Below are 21,202 nucleotides of genomic sequence, written 5' to 3'. Positions count from 1 at the left end.
CGTTTCTAAGCTCCGAATAAAAACGAGATTGTGGCGCCACCCTGTGGTAAGCACGTAGAAGTGCGCCACTGTATCACTGACTCGTCACTTCCTGGTTTCCAATCGGAAATAGCGGTGTTTGTTTGGTTACTATGATGCTTCATCTGTTTATCAAAGATGGCTAGAACGGGATAAAAGACCCTCTCCGCACACAATCGTCTGGTTTGTGTGTTTCCAGGGTTGTTTTGGCAGCTGCAGTGTGTGACATTATGGCGGGGGTTGATGATGAGGAATGCGCGCTTGTAAGTCACGAAAAATGATCGCGTGGTGCTCTTAATAATAATAATGCAGCGGAGCACCTGAATGTTTTGTGGAAATACATGTAACGTTAGTTTGTGAGATGTTTCATATCAGCATAAGTAAGAGGAAAAAAAACAATAAATGAAATACAAGTTGATGCAGTCATACTCAAAGAAACGTACGTTAACTCACTGTTACTGGACAAGCAAACCTGTAAAGCCTGACACAGGAACAGTTTAGTGAACATTTAGACAAAATATAAACGAAAAGAAAATGCGTGTATACTGTGTTCTATATAGTCATATTTGCTACATCACGCGTTTATGGCTCATATAATAATATGATATAGCGATGGAGCTCACAATGAGGATTGAGAAATAAACAAACACGTTCCTCAAGAGCCTTAAGGTGATGCCTACATTTCAACTCCCCTTTTTTTTAGTACGGATAATTAATTAAACCCAAGTTCAGTCCAGTACGTGCTCATCTTGAAATATTACTAACAATATAGAAGTTATTCTTACGTTTACTTAATGAAAACAGTAAAGATTTCACAGCACAAAGTCACGTGGACCACGAGCTAAAGGTGGACGTTTTTACAATTTAGCTAAAAGGCCTTTTACTTGCTAAAAAAAAGTCTAAACTGTTAATCAGGTGACAGATATAACAGCACAGTTGTGACATGTTGATCTTTTATCAGAGGCTTATTTAGAAATGTGTGTATTTAATATGATATGGGACGTTTAACAGAGTAAAGAAACACCTATAATATTTTTAATATTATAACTAGTGAAGTTATGATCTGAAAAGTTGCTTTTTTAATAATGGTTTTCCAGTATATTGGAATCATTGTAGGACTGACTCAGTTAATCAGCTTAAACATACAGTATTTTCGGTTAACCCTGCTGAATTTATTGTAAATTTCAGGCATTGATCTCATACTACTGCCAGGAGAAGTGCTCCAGTCGTGTTGTAGATGTTTCTAGTGAAGCTACTGTTGCTTCTGGCCAAAATACAACATAATCCATAGTAACACTTCCTCCAGTGAAAATCCCATCCTCTGTTGTCATCTCACATCAGAATCTACCCACATATACTGTACTGTTTTAACTTGTAAACGGTGCTTGATCTCTGCATATTTCTCTCCTGATTCAAACGAGATTACTTTTTCACTGAAGAAAGCAATATTATGAATACAGGACGTGTATTTTAGCCAGAGGCAAGGGTTTGAAGTTAAACACATCTTAATGATTTGTTTCTTGCAAACATGCAGCTTTTTACATCACAAGATGTTAACTGCTGGACTGGAGTTGTCAGTATTAAATGTCTTTAAAAATCCTTTGTGTTGCATGGAACATTTATAAGCATACAGGGTTGGAATGATATGAATGTGAATAAATAATGACAAAAGGTGTCTTGCCTGTAGACTGTGATGTGATCCAGGAGCTGGATGGAAGAGTGAAGGAGGAGAGGAAGACGGCGAGTCCCAAAGCTCTGTATGACGCTGGCATGCTGCTGTGGCTCAAAGCCAGAGAGTGTGTAGATAGAATGATCAAGATCTCCAGTGGCTCTAAAGAGGTGAACTTTTCTAATGCATCTACCCTTTAGATTTGTGCTGAGGCGGCTTTTAATGATGGCAAAAGGACTGATCAGTCTGCCTGCATCAGAAGGGAAAAAATTCAGCATCTTGCAAATTCTGCAGCAAGATGAATTATTAAATTTGGCCTGTTCATTCATGGTGATCATAAAACACTAAACTATGACCGTTTCAGTTCATAAAAAGTATACATTAATATGTATTTAGACATCAGGGGTCCAAAAGTATAGTATGGCCCTACTTTAAATTAGTAGTGATTATCAGGGCTATTATAGTTTATATATTATAACAAAAAAAAAACATTTTTATTTAGTTAACTTAGTTTAATGTGCTAAAATAAATAGAAAATAAAACAAATATTTTAAAAAAAAAACACAATTACTAAAAATCTAATGAAAACGAAAAATCTAATTTTAAATATTAATAAAAATTATAAAAGTATCTAATAACTAATAACACTGATGATTTCCAGATTGTCCACATATTTAGCTGTTTATTTAATATTGGGATCATTGTTTTGTAGGGAATTATACTGAAAGGCTGGATTGATCTACGATCTAACAAAGAAGTCTGGGAAATACTTTGACAAGTCCTTGAAGGAGAAAAGAGACATTTTTGCTCTGATGGGGAAGGTAACTCCATTTCTGATCACCATTTAATAATTCAGCAAACATATATTTCATGATCGATGTTCACTTATAGAGATGCACATTTTTAGTCAAAGGTTTACATCTTAAATGTGATGTGTGTATTTTTTTATATTAATGCTTTTTAAAATACTTCAATTTAGAATCAACTTAAAGTAAGTGATTCAGAGGCTGATAAATGTTGAAGTGAAATTTCATGTCTTCATCTCAAAAATATAAAAAACATGGGAAACTATGTTAGCGATAATGAAAAAGAAGTAGGCGTTATTTTAATGGCAATTAAATAGCAATTGTGCATAAATGAAAGGCAATGCAGTTTGTTTTGTAATGCTTTAATTGTGTCTTTCTGTCAGGTACATTATTATGAATTTTGTCAGAATTATTCTGGTGCTTTAGAGACCATCAACCAGGGGATTGTGAGTTACCCGTCCTTTCTGCCTGCCCTGGTTAAGAAGATGAAGCTGCTGTTGATGCTACAGGACTGGGAACAAACTGTGGATGCAGCTCAGAGGTAAAACCTTTTTTAATGGTTTATGTAATATTTGTTGTTTTTTAAATACATAAATGCACCCTAAAAGCTCTCAAAGACTTTCAGAAGCGAGCTGCATTCAAGTGCAAATGGAAATTAGATGTGATTCCATGAAACACTGGATCATTGTTTCTCTTTCCCTGTTGGATGAGGGCCGGTGAGCGACAGAATGAAAAGAGCCTTTTAGACTAATCACTAAGAGCTGTACGAACTCCACAGGTCTGTGTGAAAACCACTTCTCTCAGGCGAAGATGGATTGTGATTATTCAAGCTGATTTATGTACAGTATTTGCTCTAAAATTGCTTTAAAGAGACATTTAGTAAATCAGAGGGACTATACTTTAAACTAATCATTCATTACAGATAAAAAAATCATGCAAGAAGTAACATACTTGAAAAAATCTCAATCAAATAATCATTGATACACAAGGAAGAATAATATTTATCAATTTTCATTGATATGCATGAATATAGCACTAAAGAAATAATAAACACCATAACATTCAGCTCCATATACTTTTTAAAAACATTTTTAAAACATGAAAATATAATGTAGGAACTGCTGTGCTGATGCAAACAAAGTTTTGATTCATTTAAACTGATTCCTTGAAATGAATCGTACTCTAACATGAAAAGGACTGTCTAAAGTTTAGCTGTTTAACATGAAACACAATATAATAAGATTCTTCTGCAATAAAAACTGATGACAGTCACATATGCCTGAATAGAGCTGGTGATGTGTGTGAGCTGCTTAAAATGTTTGATGAAATAAACAAGCAGAAAAGTTTTATAATGTGGTGTTTGACACAGAATAAGGTAATGTTTATAATGGATATTAAAATAATAATCAGGAAAAAAATGCTTTATGTTAATACATAAATGCATGTCTTAGAACAGACTTTGACTTTCTGAACTTCAGGCTTCTCCAGCGAGATCAAAATAACCTGGAGGCTCTCTGCAGGGAAGGAGATGTTGAAGAGGTGTGGCATTACAAACATATGTGTCTTTACTCAGATTAAATGCCAGAAAAGTCATTCATTATGGGGTCAGATGGAGCGCAATGAAAAGTGTATGTCACAAGAATACTGCATTTAATTTTGTGCCTGTTGAATTATTAGACTTCAACCTGGCGTAAGTCCTTCATGAAGTTCTGCTTCATATTTTGGATGTATTTGTGATCAAAACCTGTCAGAAAAGTCTTGAAATCTGATAAAAGGTGATGTTTGACAATTCAGATTCAATGTTTAAATTTGTAAATGTAAAAACAGTCAACATTTATGTATGTGAATCATATTTTGTGAATATAAATTTGATTATGAATTAGTGAATATATACACTGTCATTCAAAAGTTTGCTTCTTCAAAAGTAAGATTTATTCATTTATATATTTATTTAGCAAGAAATTAATACTTCTAACCAGCAAGGGGACATTAAATCTCATTAAAATGACTGTTAAACATTTTTTCTTTTAACTTTCTTTCATCAAAGAATCCTGATGTCTCACGTTTTCCACAAAAATGTGCAGCAGCACAACTATTTTCAACGTTGATAATAATAAGAAATGAGCAGCAAATCATCATATTAGAATAATTTCTGAAGGATCGTGTAACACTTAAGACTTTGCATCACAAATTCCATTTTTACATTTTAAATTGTAATAATATTTCACAATATAACTGTATTTATTGTATTTCGATCAAATAAATGCAGCCTTGAAGAGCTGAAGAGACTTATTTCAAAATCATTAAAAGATTTACCGACCTCAAACTTTTGAATGGTTGTGTGTATATGTGACCCTGGAGCACAAAAGCAGTCTTAAGTCTCTGGGGTATATTTGTAGCAATAGCCAAAAATACATTGTGTGGGTCAAAATTATTGATTTTTCTTTTATGCCAAAAATATTAGGATATTAAGTAAAGATCATGTTCCATGAAGATATTTTGTAAATTTCCTACTGTAAATATATAAAAACTTAATTTTTGATTAGTAATATGCATAGCTAAGAACTTCATTTGGACAACTTTAACGGTGATTTTCTCAATATTTCTCAATTTTTTTGCACCCTCAGATTCCTGATTTTCAAATAGTTGTATCTCAGCCAAATACTTTCCGATCCTAACAAACCATACATCAATGGAAAGCTTATGTATTCAGCTTTCAGATGATGTATAAATCTCAGTTTCGAAAAACTGACCCTTATGACTGGTTTTGTGGTCAACTGAAACCATACTGAGCAGGAAATAACATGTTTTGATAAGCTGTTGTTTCATGAAAGAAATAATGCTGCAGATAGATGTGTTGATGTGAATGTGTGATCACTGTGCAGTGTGGAAGAGTGGAGAAGGTCCTTCAGCACACTCACAGGATGGTGCACAGGCCTTGAGCGACTCTGAACTGGCCACAGAGATGGGCTACCAGCTGGTTCTGCTGGGAAGGGTGAAGGAGGCCATGAAATGGTATAAGACAGCAATGAGTCTCGATGATAGCAACACCTCCGCTTTGATAGGTAAGAGCAGTTTGAAAGACATAAAGAGTGCTTATCAAATAAATTATGATTAATAAGTCACATTCAAAGCCTTTGTAAAATGTCTTTAAATGCACATCTGTGACAACAAATTATATACGTATTAATGTGCAAAGTGGCGACTGAAAGCAGCCTACAGTTACACTAATGAATTATTTACAGTATGAAAAAAAGTTATTCAGATTTTAATCATCAATACCTGTATTTACAGTATATATTTTCTTTAGTAATTGCTGTTGCCATCAATTTGTAAAAGCAATCTTTTACACATTTGCATTGAACTGACGTGAGTGAATCAAATCAAACTATCACATGTCTAGAATGTCCAGACAATTCAGTGTGTGTGGTTGTTTACTAAAACTATTAAAAATCATTTTGGGTAATTATTATGAATCTGAAATAAATTATATTATATTTAAATATCAGATAAAGCTTAAACATTTCAAGTGCCCCTATAATGGGTAGTGAAAGGTTCATATTTTGGTTTTGGGAGTCCCCAACAACAGGTTGACATGCATGCAAGGTGAAAAAACACTTTCATTGTCTTATAATATGCATTTATTTTTACCTTATTTGCTCAACGACTCCAAAACGATTCGCTCAATGATTAATTTTTCCAAACCCCTCCTTTGCGTGACGCTAATCTTTGGTGATTGGTCCGATTGGTTGATTTCATTTCCATTTCATAATAAAAGCTGCGTTTGTGACCGCAATGCTGCTTTGTTTACTGTTCCGTTACTGTTACCTACCCTCTTAAAATACATTTTGTAGTTGTCTATCGACCCCCAGGACCACTAGGTAACTTTTTGGATGAATTAGATGTGCTGCTCTCAACCTTTCCTGAGGATGGTACTCCCCTAGTTATGCTTGGAGATTTCAACATCCACCTAGATAAACCTCTATCTGCTGACTTCCACACTCTGCTTGCCTCTTTTGATCTCAACCGAGTGTCAACTACTGCTACACACAAATCAGGCAACCAACTGGACCTTATTTACACACGACACACTGCTCCACTGATCATGTACTGGTTACTCCACTGCACAACTCAGATCACTTCCTCCTCACTCTTAACCTCAACATGGTTCCTGACACATCATTTACCCCTCCACATGTCATCTTTCGACGTAACCTACGCTCACTCTCACCCCTCCCGGCTATCTGCAATGGTTTCATCTTCGCTTCCTTCCCCTAAACTATTAGCATCTTTTGATGCTAACAGTGCTACTGATACTTTCTGCTCCACTCTTACATCTTGTTTAGACACTGTTTGCCCCTTGTCTTCCAGGCCAGCTCGTACCACCCCTTCAGCCCCTTGGTTATCTGATGTTCTACGCGAACACCGTTCTAAGCTTAGAGCTGCTGAAAGGTTGTGGCGCAAATCCAAAAATACTACTGACCTTAATGTATATCAGTCACTCCTCTCTTCCTTTTCTGCTAATGTCTCCACTGCTAAAAAGACATACTACCATAACAAAATTAACAATTCGTCTAACTCTCGCATGCTTTTTAAAACATTTTCCTCACTCCTTTGGCCTCCTCCTCCCCCTCCTGCTTCATCTCTAATAGCTGACGACTTTGCCACGTTTTTCATTAATAAAATTAAAAACATCAGTGCACAATTTCCACACCACAATCCATCAAGCACATCTCACAAACAACATACACTCATTCACATCCTTCTCTTTACTCTCTGAGTCTCCAAACTCATTCTTTCTAATCATCCTATAACTTGTCCGCCTGATCCTATTCCGTCTCAGCTACTTCAAGCCATTTCTCCTGCAGTTGTACCTGCACTCAGTCACATCATTAACACATCCCTTTATACTGGTGTTTTTTCCTCATCATTTAGACAGGCTCGTATAACTCCACTCCTTAAAAAAAACCCACCCTCAACCCATCTCTTTTAGAGAACTACAGACCAGTTTCCCTTCTTCCTTTCATTGCAAAAACACTTGAACGAGCTGTATTTAAACCAAGTCTCTACCTTTCTCACACAGAACAACCTCCTTGACAGCAACCAATCTGGCTTCAGAAGTGGACATTCAACTGAGACTGCCTTGCTCTCAGTTGTTGAAGCCCTAAGACTTGCAAGAGCGGAATCCAAATCTTCAATACTTATCTTGCTTGATCTATCTGCTGCTTTTGACACGGTTAATCACCAGATCCTCCTGTCAACCCTACTGACAAAGGGCATCTCAGGAACCGCACTCCAGTGGTTTGAGTCTTACCTATCAGATAGGTCCTTCAAAGTATCTTGGAGAGGTTAGGTGTCCAAGTCGCAACATCTAACTACTGGGGTGCCTCAGGGCTCAGTTCTTGGACCACTTCTCTTCTCTGTCTACATGGCATCATTAGGTTCTGTCATTCAGAAACATGGCTTTTCATACCATTGCTATGCTGATGACACTCAACTCTACCTCTCATTCCATCCTGATGATCCATCGGTAGCTGCTCGCATCTCAGCTTGTCTAACAGACATTTCTTGCTGGATGAAGGGCCCATCACCTTCAACTCAACCTTGCCAAGACAGAACTGCTTGTGGTTCCAGCAAACCCATCGTTTCATCACAATTTCACCATCAAAGTTAGGCACATCAACCATAACTCCTTCAAAAACAGCCAGAAACCTTGGAGTTATGATTGATGATCAGCTAACTTTCTCAGACCACATTGCTAAAACTGTCCGTTCCTGCAGATTTGCTTTATTCAACATTAAGAAGATCAGGCCCTTTCTTTCCGAATATGCGGCACAACTTTTTGTTCAAGCTCTTGTTCTGTCCAGGCTAGACTATTGCAACGCTCTCTTGGCAGGTCTTCCAGCCAGTTCTATCAAGCCTTTACAATTAATCCAGAACGCGGCAGCAAGATTAATTTTTAATGAGCCGAAAAGAATACACGTCACACCTCTATTTATCAATTTGCACTGGCTACCAATAGCTGCTCGCATAAAATTCAAAGGCATTGATGTTTGCATACAAAACCACCACTGGATCTGCACCCCTTTACCTAAATTCATTACTTCAGACTTATGTGCCCTCTAGAAGCTTGCGTTCTGCAAGTGAACATTGCTTGATTGTGCCATCCCAAAGAAGCACAAAGTCACTTTTACGGACTTTTAAATTAAATGTTCCCTGCTGGTGGAATGACCTGCCCAACTCAATCCGAGCAGCTGAGTCCTTAGCCATCTTTAAGAATCGGCTTAAAACACATCTCTTCCATCTTTATTTGACCCTCTAACTTTTTCACTCACTATTCTAATTCTATATAAAAAAAATAAACAAAAATAACTACCTCTTTAATCTTTTTGTATTCTATCTATTTTCTTTTCATTTATTATACTATTATAAAAAAGACCTCTAACACTAGCTTACTCTATTCTTTTTCTATTCTATCTGTTTTCTTTTTATTTATTTTATTTTTATTTTTTATATTATTTAAAAGTCCTTGCTACGTATACTGTGTTTAGGCTAACTGAGACTTGTTATAGCACTTATATATCATTGCTCTTTTGTTGTTTTTGATTGCTTCCATTGTCCTCATTTGTAAGTCGCTTTTGATAAAAGCGTCTGCTAAATGACTAAATGTAAATGTAATGTAAATGTTTAGATTTGTTTAAAGGGGTATGGTTATTTTTTAAATGTAAATGTAGTGTATATTTTTATATATTGATTTTGATTTTTGTTTTGTATTTATATTGAAAGACCAACAAGTGAGCGGGCAATATGCAATATGACGTCGACATGAAACGGCTTGGGATTCGTTTTAAAAACAACTCGTTTCAATGATTCAGAGTCGACTCTTTCTTTTGAGAGACAATAACTTTATACAGGGTGCACTTTCAGATTTAAAACTTTGCAGGATGTTTTCATTCTCTTAGAGCTGTGTTACACACTGCGTGAAAGGTCATTTTCAAAAATCCATAATGGGGCACTTTAAAACCAACTAAAAGAAATAAATAAGTGGATGTACTTAAAATTACTAAAACTAAAACTGAAATAAAAATCAATTAAAGCTGAATAGAATTATTTAAAAAAAATACAAATTTAAATAATAATTACTAAAACAAACTGAAAAAGGACAAATAAAAGCTAAGTTAAAATATTAAAAAGTATTATAACGTCTAGCTGTCTAGCATGCCAGGTGTATTTTTTATTTTATTAGATGTTTCAAATGCATTACTAGAAAAAGCATTAAATGAGTTGTTTTGGGGTTTGTTGTTTGTGCAGGTATCATCCGGTGTCAGCTCATGGAGAGACACATAGAGGATGCAGAACAGCAGCTGGAGTTCCTAGCAGAGATCCAGCAGTCCATTGGCAAATCAGGGTTGAGAAACCATTTCGGTGACTTACTATGTTATCTTAAAAAAACTATGTGAGCTATCAGAACAATGTTACACAGAGACTCTTTCCAGAATATCTCCACAGATTTAATAAACCAAATCGCTGTTGAATCTGAATCAAAGATAGATAGTATTCTACACAAATACTTTTCTTTGTTTTTTTATTTAATCCACTTCTGTTGTGTTTACCCATTGACTCATCCACACTGCGTAACAGAGCCTGTTTACATAAACCGAGACTCAGTTTAGCCCACGCTTAAACAAACACGCACATCTGCTTAGCGAAAAGCAGCTGCCACATTGTTATTTGTAGACGAACCGATGTATAACAAAAACGAAGCTTCTTTCTTTTTTATTTTGAGCTTTGCCTGGGGAATTAAACTGTACAACATTAGTGAACGGGTTCATTAGCACATGACATGGTCTTAAAGCACACGATAAACAGAATCATCTTTAAGGTTTGCTTAACTTGTGTGTTTGTGTGTGTTAGGAGCTGTTGTATCTGCGGGCGCTGTTGGCTGTGAAAAAGCGTCGGTCCCCAGACGAGGCGACCAATCTGTTAAACGACACGGTGGACACACACTTTTCCGCCCTGCAGGGTTTGCCTCTCAGCGTTGAGTAATTTGAGAAGCTCAACCCTGACTTCCTGCTCGAGATCGCCAAGGAATACCTGGAGCTGTCTCCTGCCAAGGTGTTCCCTCCCTTGCGCTGCCTTGCAAACAGTCAGAACACTGCATGCTGCATAACAGCATCCTAGCAACTCTCTTTTGTGCAGCCTTGATTCTGAGTGCTGATGAAGATTGCTCGTGTAGTTTATTGGCTGATGTTGTTTTCGCTGCAGGCTCCAGCTCCAGATCAGCCTCCTGCACCTCAGCTGCAGCACTGCACATCTGTGCTGGACACGGCGGTCAAAGTAGTGCCTGGACTGCTGCAGGCTGTCTTTCTAATGGCCAAAGTCAGATTTCAGTCAGGTGTGTACATGGCTGAGTTCTATTTTCCAAAAAGTATGATTGTATTAGTATCTTTTAATTTATTTTAGAAGCAGAATCAGACATCATGACATTGTTGGCTTGATCTAATTGGGTGAATCTCTCAAACTTCTTCCACACAGGCAGTATTATTTTAGCATGACTGAGATATTATGGTTTTTATGAATATTTTAAGTTAGTTTTTATTTTTGGATTTTATATTTTTTATATTTTTTTGTACTTCATTTTATTTTAGTTAACGTTTATTTTATTTCAAGTAACACAATGTTTTATGTTTTTAGTGTAAGTTTTAGTTACCGGATAATAAGACTGCTTCCAGATATTATTTCACCCCAAAATCAAAAGAAACAAAAGAAGAAGAAACTGTATTTTGGCAAAAATAAAACATTATTATTTCATGACAAATAAACAGTTGCCCCCTCACCCCCCAAAAAAAATGTCCTACATAAACTCTCTCTCAAAAAAATAATTCTTATTACTGTAATGGAAAAAAAAAAACATATATGGTTTAAATTGCAAAGTGCTTTATACAGCATTTGTCGTCTTGTTAATTTAAATAAAACATTTATTTTATAGTAATGATAATACTGGGAGGTAAAAATAATAATAATAATAATAAAACACTAAAAAATGTATTATTTTGTCATGCAATTAATAATGTTACAATGCAAAAATGGTCCAATCACTTTTTTAAGATATAAGATATAATTTCTTATTTTTGGCCAATTTTTACAGTTAGCCTGGTTTATGCTGTCTTCATATGTTGTCCCCCTACAGGAGATATCGAGGCGGCTCAGAGCAGCCTGCAGCACTGTTTGGATCAGAACCCGGCCCATGCTGACGCCCATCTCCTCATGGCTCAGATCCATCTCATGCAGGGCAATCTTTGGAACTCTGCCTCAGCCACAACTCTGAGGTGACACAAAATCACTGCCAGCCATACTGAACTGCAGAAGGAAACCAGTTGAAATGTATTTGATGAGACTGAATATGTGGTTTGTTTGTGCTAAGATCCACCAGCATCCTCTGTACCACCTGATAAAAGCTCAGGCTCAAAAGAAGAAGGGGCAGCTTCAGGAGGCCATTCAGACGCTGCTAGCTGAGACTTTGTGGCTCAATGGAGAACAGGTTAGCGGTTAACTTTAAAACAGTTTTTTTCCCCAAAACATTTCTTAATTTCCTTGTATGAGTGGTTCAGGTAAAAATGAGTATTTGTTGTGATTGTGTTAATTTTATGTTCATTAGTTATAAGCTTTGTTTATTTATAAGATCTTTTTTTGAGAGATGTAGCATGCTTACCAATGGATCCTCTGCAGTGAATGGGTGCCGTCAGAATGAGAGTCCAAACAGCTGATAAAAACATCACAATAATCCACAAGTAACCCACACAACAGTAGTCCATAAATTACCATCTTGTGAAGCCAAAAGCTGTGTGTTTGTAAGAAACAAGTCCATAATGAACCTGTGCTACTGGCCATAATCCAGAATAATGCTTCCTCCAGTGAAAAGTCTATCCCTTGTTGTCCTCTTATGTCAGAATTCATTGACATATTTAATTAGAACTGTTTTGGACTGTTTTCACTAGTAAATGGTGCTTGATCTGTGAATATTTCTCTCCTGATTCAGACAGGACAACTTTTTCACTATAGAAAGCAGTATTATGGATAGAGGACTCATATTTTATCTGGAAGCAACGTTTTGAAGTTAAAAATGTGTGAATGATGGATTTGTTTATTATAAACATGCATTTTTTCTCTTCACAAGACATTAACTGATGGACTGGAGTTGCGTGGACTACTTGTTATGTTTTTATCAGCTGTTTGGACTCTCATTCTGATGGCACCCATTCACTGCAGAGGATCCATTGGTGAGTGATGTAATGCTACACTTCAACAAATCTGTTCTGATGGAGACACAAACTCATCTATCTTGAATGGTTGGAGCATGAGTAAATTTGAGCATTTTTTTCATTTTTGGGTGAACTATTCCTTTAATAAATCTTCACTATTTAATAAGATTGTGTGGTTTATTAGTGTTATTCTGTATTGTAGTAAAATGAATATTATTTTTGCTAGTGCTTTGTTTTTGGGGTTAAAAGTTGTTCTGAATTCCAGCACGAGGCAGCTAAAGTGATGCAGGATGCCATAAATGAGTTCACTGGCACTCCAGAGGAGCTTCGAGTCACTATTGCCAACGCAGACCTGGCACTAATGAGAGGAGATACGGAGCTGGCACTGAGCATGCTCAGAAACATCACGCCAGAGCAGCCCTACTATATACAGGCCAAAGAAAAAATGGCAGACATCTAACTGAACCACAGGAAAGAGAAACGCCTTTACGTGAGCTGCTATAGGTAATGCGTTTTCATTTGTCAGATTTATTCCTCATATTCACTACATTTATTATAGCTTACAGAATTTGTTTTTCACAGTATATGGGTGAATATCATAAATTCATGTCCAGGTTACATATGTGAGTCTGGAGCACAAAAGCAGTCTTAAGTCTCTGGGGTATATTTGTAGCAATAGCCAAAAATACATTGTATGGGTCAAAATTATTGATTTTTCTTTTATGCCAAAAATCATTAATATATAAGGTAAAGATCATGTTCCATGAAGATATTTTGTACATTTCTTCTACCATAAATATATCTAAACTTCATTTTTGATTAGTAATATGCATTGCTAAAAATTCATTTGGACAACTTTAACAGTGATTTTCTCAATATTTAGATTTTTTTGCACCCTCAGATTCCTTGTATCTCTGCCAAATATTGTCCTGTACATCAATGGAAAGCTTATTTATTCAGCTTTCAGGTGATGTATAAATCTCATTTTCTAAAACTTGACCCTTATAAATGGTTTTGTGGTCCCGGGTCACATATACTTGATATAAAACTTATGCTACATAATTATTGCATAATAATAATAATAATACATAATTACTATATTACATGATTTATTTATTTTTTGCCATATTCAACTTAATATTTCATGACAATCACATTTTCCCTAAAATATTATTAACATAACTGTAATTCATCAAACAGAGTGATTTGTGTGGTAATAGTGATAGTGTTTAGGTGTGTCACACAAGGCCTGCCTCTCTAAGGTTGTTATTTATGTGTTGACAAGCTTTAAAGCAAGTTCTGATACACCTGTGCAAACAATCACCAGACACTCATATTCATGCAGAAGATTAATGTATCTGTACTCATCAGGGATCTGATGGACAAACTGCCAAGCCCTCATACCGGCCTGTTACTCTGCGATGCCTACATGACCGTTCAGGAGGTGGGAGAGATTCTAGTTACTTATTCTAATGTTTACATTTGTGTTGAATGTTGCAGTTAGCAAAGATCTTTGTTTAGAAACTCAAATATGTGTTTTTTGTTTAATATGATGTCTCTCTCAATCCCCACGCAAATATTTACTGCACAGTGTAAACAGTGATTCATTATCTGACTGGAAAATTCATTGAAATTCCGGAACCCCGGAACTTTTTTTTTAAATACAGGGTTCCATTAAGGTTTTTATTTTATTCCATTTTTATCATTAAAGTTTATTATTTTAAAAACTAATTTCTACTTTAATTGTCATTGCTCTCACTGGTGATTTCTCCCCCCATTTAAATCAGCAATTTAAAGGCAATATAACAAATTCTACATATAATAATGGTCTAAAAATAATATACAAATAAAATGTATATATGTTTTGCATTACAGTTTTATTTTATTATGTTGTTTTTATTGTGTATATATTTATTTGTTTGTTTATTTATTTATTTTTTGCATTATGGTAATGAGAACTACATGGAAAATGTGTCCAATTAAGAAAAAAATTAAGCATGTCTATCTATCTAATTTTTTTTTTTTTTTTTTTGTTTTTGTGTGTGTGTGTGTATGTAATACTGTTAAAAATATGTAAATGTAATATTTTCACCTAAACATTGTATCTGTCACGTCTAATGAGTCCTTAACTTTCAGAAGGACACACACACACACACACACACATATATATATATATATATATATATATATATATATATATATATATATCTATATATATATATATATATATATATATATATATATATATATATAATTTTTTGTCATCACATTGGTGCTTGTGTATGAAAATAATGTTCTCTGCTGACAGCCGGAGCTGGCCATTGAGGTGTATGAACAAACCCTGAAGAAAAATCCCAAAGATGGAGCTGTGGCCAATAAGATTGGAAAAGGACTTGTCAAGACCCACAACTATGTGAAGGTAAGTGAAGAAGAGTCTTTGCAGTAATATGTCTTTTAAACCTAAAGAGTGTGTTTTCAAAGTGGGGTTTTCAAGAAGCTCATTCTGAAAGAAGTGCACTACATTTTGAAATATTTTTATTTTTTAAAATAACTTTTCTATTTGAATATATTGTTAAATGTAATTTATTAATGTGATTTCAAATCTGAATTTTCAGCATCATTACTCCAGTCTTCAGTGATCCTTCAGAAATCGTTCTAATATGCTGATTTGCTGCTCTAAAAGCATTTATTATTATTATTATGTTGAAAACAGATCTTTGGATCTTTCTATGCATCAAAGAATTCTGAAAAAAAAATGTACTCAGCTGTTTTAAATATTGATAATAATAATAATAATAATAATAATAATGATAACAACAACAATAAATGTTTCTTGAACAGCAAATCTGCATATTAGAATGATTTCTGAAGGATCATGTGACACTGAAGACTTGAGTAATGATGCTGAAAATTCAGCTTTGATCACAGGAATAACTTACATTTGAAAAAATATTCAAATAGAAAGCAGTTATTTTAAATAGTAAAAATATTTCACAATCGTACTGCTTTATTTTGGATCAAATAAATGCAGGATTGGTGAGCAGAAGAAAAAAAAAATCATTAAAATTCTTACTGTTCAAAAACTTTTTACTGCTAGTGTATTTCTGTTTCAAAATGCAAAAAGAGGTCTTATTCAGTGGGGATTGTCAGTAAGAGTAAACTTAAGTTTCCTTGTTAGGAGCATTTTCCTGAATGCAGTTTCTCTATATAACTTTTCCCAGGCAATTAACTATTATGAGGCGGCGCTGAAGAGCGGGCAGCAGTATTTTCTGTGTTATGATTTGGCTGACCTGCTCATGAAGCTCAGACAGTACGAACGCTGTGAAAAAGTCCTGCAAGAGGCTCTCACACATGATCCTGGTGAGAAACAGTTCAGAATTTCTCAAGTTATTGTGAAATGGGGACATCTCACTTCAGTCATCCCTAAAAAGAGATTTTTTTATTAGTGCTTCATTCAAATTGTTTTTAAAAAATTAGTGGAGATTTGAGCTTGTTTAGATTTTGTCCGTGACGTTTTTAAGTATGATAAGATATAAAATGTGTGTTTAAGCAATAAAGAGGAATACTGCATGTCTGCTGGGAATTTTCACTTGTATTTTAACACTATATTTACTACACCTTAGAAATGCTGAAATATATGTTTCAGGGTGTGTATTCAACAACATGTCACATGACTGACAAATTACATCAGGACTGTCAGAAAAGTCCTTTGGGTGTGTCATGGGAGAACATGGGTGTGCACTTTTGATTGATGTTTAGAAGCTGGTTTAGCTTCATTTAATAATAAAAAAAATTGTGTAATACACAGTGCAGTTGCTTTTCTTCAAGTGCAATGAGTTGCGTCTTTTTTCTTTATTTTTTCAGTGAATGAACTGTCGCTTCTTACTGAAGATTGTCGCTATCTTGTGCTTCTCGCCAAAATCCAGAGCAAAGTCAATAAAAACGATGAAGCGCTACTGTCCTTACAGAGAGTGAGTTGAGTGTCTTTCTCTCTGAAACAGTGTTGTTATTGTTAGCTAAAACTATTTTAAAATAATTTTTAGTATTATGGGTAATGAAAGGTTCATATTTTGGTTTTGGGAGTCCCCAACAACAGGCTGACATGCATGCAAGGTCAAAAAACACTTTCATTGTCATTTTTTCAAACCCTTCCTCTGCCTGACGCTAATCTGCTGTGATTGGTCCGATTGGTCGATTTAATTTCCATTTGATAATAAAAGCTGTGTTTGTGAGCACAGTGCTGCTTTGTTTACAGCCATTACCAGGGAAACCACTGTTTTTAAGTTTCAAAAGCAGCACCTAGTGGCAAAGAATGAATTTGCATTTTCGTCAGACCAATCTGAAAAGACCAACAAGTGGGTGGGCAATATGCTAATGTTTCATGTTGACGTCAGCATGAAACGGCTTGGGATTCGTTTTAAAAACGACTCGTTTCAATGATTCAGAGTCGACTCTTTCTTTTGAGAGACAATAACTTTATACACGGTGCACTTTCAGATTTAAAACTTTGCAGGGTGTTTTCATTCACTTAGAGCCGTGTTACACACTGCATGAAAGCTCATTTTCAAAAAACCATAGTAGGGGCACTTTAAAATGAAAGCATCAAAACCTCAAACCCACAGGACCAATTTACATTCACAACCTCCTCGAAGGTTCTGAAGCGCGTTCAGCAGGAGCAGTCTGACTCAGTGTCCACGCAGAAGCAGCTTACCGCAAAGATCTGCAGCGAAATCGGCAAACACTGCAGCAGCCAGCGCTGCTACGAACGAGCCGTCAAGTTCTACAAAGAGGCGCTTGTGTACTGTGAAAGTGACAGCAAGGTCAGTGTGGCCCGGATCAGTGAGTCCAGTGTGTTCCTCTGCAGCTGGATCTGTCCATGTGTGGTGCTGCATTTGAACACGGCACAGGCCTGCATTCGACTGCAAACCATCATAAATCAATCTCTCCATAGACCATATTAAAAATGCCTTCCAGGTATTAAAAAAGGTACTTACTATAAATATACACTACATTATATATTACTGAATAGCTTATTTATTTGTATATATTAACTAGCTACTGTGAGTGGTGAGGATTAATGTAGTAGGATAATTCATTGAAGTACACACTTTGCAAATCAAAGGCGCTTCACCTAATTTTATTTTCTCTTTTTATTTGGAACTGGATTGACACAAAAGCACAAAATTTGATTTCATCTTGATTTCAAAACAGTATAAATAATACTATAAAATTGGCAATAATGACCAAAAGCAAAACTTAAACTGAAAGTAAAATTAAAACAAAAGAGTGTTATTTAAATGTTAACTAAAATAAAATATAATATAAAAACCTTTCGTTTCAGCTAGTTCCTAAGGCAGTATGTTTCCTTTATATTTAGTTTAATTTGATTTACTAACACAACTAAAACTAAAACCCTGTGCATAAGTGTGCATAAACTATATAGACATGCATAAGTCTATTAAAAATGCTTGGGTGACAAACAACTAAATTACTGAAATTGTAACAAAAATTACAATGAAAAATAAAAATAACATTTGACTCAAAATATGACCTCAATTATACTAAAAAAAACCACTTAAACGTAAAACACATTTATATTAAGTTGTTGTCAAAATGAAAATATTGTACATATTTCTTTTTTTCTATTATTTATTATTATTTGTTTAATTCATACTTAAGCACAGTTTACTTTTGTCAACAAAGCTAATTATAAGCATTCAAGTACAGTACATATACATTTATGCATTTTGCAGATACTTTTATCCAAAGTGACTTAAAAGCATGTGCCAAATGAATAATTTTTTTAATGCATGAATTAGAATGCATTTAAATAAAAAATGCATGCAAATAAAAATGTGATACTTTTTGACAGAATATAACGATTCTTTTCAAATGCAGCAGACGTTTCAGTGTGCCCTGTGAACAGCTGTGCAGGTAAATGTGTGTGTCTGTGTGTTTGATCAGGTGATGTTGGAACTGGCTCAGCTGTATCTTACTCTAGATGATGTCGAGGCCTGTCAGCAGCAGTGCAGTGCCATTCTGAAGAACGATCCGGTCAACAAATCGCCTACACTGGTCAGTTTCCTTAAACAGATGCTCCTCTCTCATAACCTAACACCACTGGACCAGTCCATTCATTTTCTCAATCATTGTCTCCATTGAAACTGATTTAAACAGTAACATATAAACGTTCAAAAAGTTTTATTTTTTAAAATTCAGTTATGTTAAGATATTTTTGCACTAAAACTTGCATATTCTCCCACTGCTCTTTTGTTTTGTTTTTTCACCCTTTTTTTTAGCTCTGCTAGGCAGGTATGTGGTGAACTTCTCTTCTCTGTGTTTGTTAGATGATGGCAGATCTTATGTTCAGGAAGCAGGACTATGAAAAGGCTGTATTTCACTTCCAGCAGCTCTTGGAAAGGAAACCAGGTGTGTCGTTCATCTCCTGACCTTTCAAATGATTACGCTGTTGTTGCAGCAGCCCCCTCAGCTTTCCTTCCAGATACTCATCTGAAACGCAGGGGAAACTTAAGCAACTAGAAAGCTGTAATGAACTTCATTTAATCTCTTCCCCTAGACAACTACCCGATGCTCTCCCGCCTCATTGATCTGCAGCACAGAGCCGGCAAACTGGAAGAGGTTCCAAGATTCCTCCAGATGGCAGAGAAACACTCATCGAGGGCCAAGTTTGAGCCTGGATACAACTACTGCAAAGGGCTCTATCTGTGGTATGACTATAAAACATGAAGTAGAGGGTTATGCTTTATGATGGTAGTTTCCCATATAAGGTTTTGTGAACCCCTGGGGGTTCATCAGTTAATGAAAGCTAATATACCAAATCATATAATTAGTTTTTTTTAAATTATGAATTAATTAAAATTTTATAATCAAAATAAAACACTTCGGAAACAAGTTGCATTTTATTTGCATGCCTTTGTGTCATGTGACCATTAACTGACTTCAGAGAACCATGAACATGCAAAAAGTATTGAAATATTGACTTAACATTTTTTTAAAGGAGTGACATAAATTGTTCAATAGTGACCATAAAGACCTTTACACTGTTACAAAAATATATCAGTTATTATATATTCACAGCATACTATATATATATATATATATATATATATATATATGATATAAATATATGCATGTAAATATATGCATGTAAATATTTTCAAAATATATACATGCATGTGTGTATTTATATATATATAATAATTTTATGTATTTGTGTGTTTTTTTGTGTAAACAAAAGCTTTTATTTTGGATTCAATTAATCGCGATTAATTGTTTGACAGCACTAATATATATATATGTGTGTGTATAAAAAAAGATTTATTTATATAAATATATGTATATATATAAAGTGTGTGTGTGTGTGTGTGTGTGTGTATATACACTATATATATGTATATAATGTTTCAAACTGTTCAAAATTAGAAATTAATTAATAAATACTTTTATTCAGATATATACATTAATTAATGAATTAATTCAAAAGTGACAGTAAAGATATTTACAATGTTTCAAAACATTTATATTTCAAATAAATGCTGTGGACTTTCCATGTAACAAAGAATCCTTTATCCTTTAAAACTAAAATTAAAAATCTGTTCAAATTATCGTGATTTCCACTAAAATATTAAGCAGCACAACTTTTTCAACATTGATAATAATAATGAATGTTTTGAGCAGCAAATCAACATATTAATATGATTTCTGAAGAATCGTGGGGCATTTTAGCTATTTAAAATTGTAAAAAATTTCACAGTATTACTGACAACAACGTTTGTGAATTATTTCTCTGTAATACCTGATTGTATTAGCCATATGCATATGATAAATGTATGACATCAGTCTTAGCTTTCGATTGCTGAATTGAATGCAGTAAGGACATGAATGTTGATCTGCTTCTCAAAGGTACAGTGGTGAACCTAACGATGGGTTACGTCACTTTAACAAAGCTACGAAGGACAACGACTGGGGCCAGAACACAGTGTACAACATGATTGAGATTTGTCTCAACCCTGACAATGAGACCGTATGAGGAGAGGTGTTTGAGAACCTGGATGGAGACATGGGGTGCGTCCTGAGCCGTCACTCAAGATGCATCCCATTAGTGTCTCTATATGCTGTATGCTGTAATCACTCCTTCAAGACAAACTTAGACCTGAGTTCAGAATATTTATTTAGAAACAATGTAGTAAATTGATCAAAAGTGACGGGAAACACACTTATAATGATACAAATCAGCATATTAGAATGAATTCTGAAGGATCATGTGACATTGAAGATGGGAGTAATGATGCTAGAAATTCAGATTCAGGGATAAATTACGTTTTAAAACATTCAAATAGAAAACAGTATTTTTTTTATTAAATAAATGCAGCCTTGGTGAGCAAAACAGGCTTCTTTCAGAAACATTTTAAAAAAATCTTACCAAC

At 34.9% G+C, this 21,202-nt stretch overlaps 2 pseudogenes; both read left to right on the top strand.

The window, feature by feature from the left end:
• Nucleotides 1-86: 86 nt before the first annotated feature.
• On the top strand, nt 87-4,032 carry LOC122134336 (annotated as a pseudogene).
• Nucleotides 2,979-21,051, top strand: LOC109096461 (annotated as a pseudogene).
• Nucleotides 21,052-21,202: the final 151 nt, after the last annotated feature.

The sequence above is a fragment of the Cyprinus carpio genome, chromosome B9 (assembly GCF_018340385.1).
Source record: "Cyprinus carpio isolate SPL01 chromosome B9, ASM1834038v1, whole genome shotgun sequence".
Lineage (NCBI taxonomy): Eukaryota > Metazoa > Chordata > Actinopteri > Cypriniformes > Cyprinidae > Cyprinus > Cyprinus carpio.
This window is presented reverse-complemented; position numbering and strand designations above follow the sequence as displayed.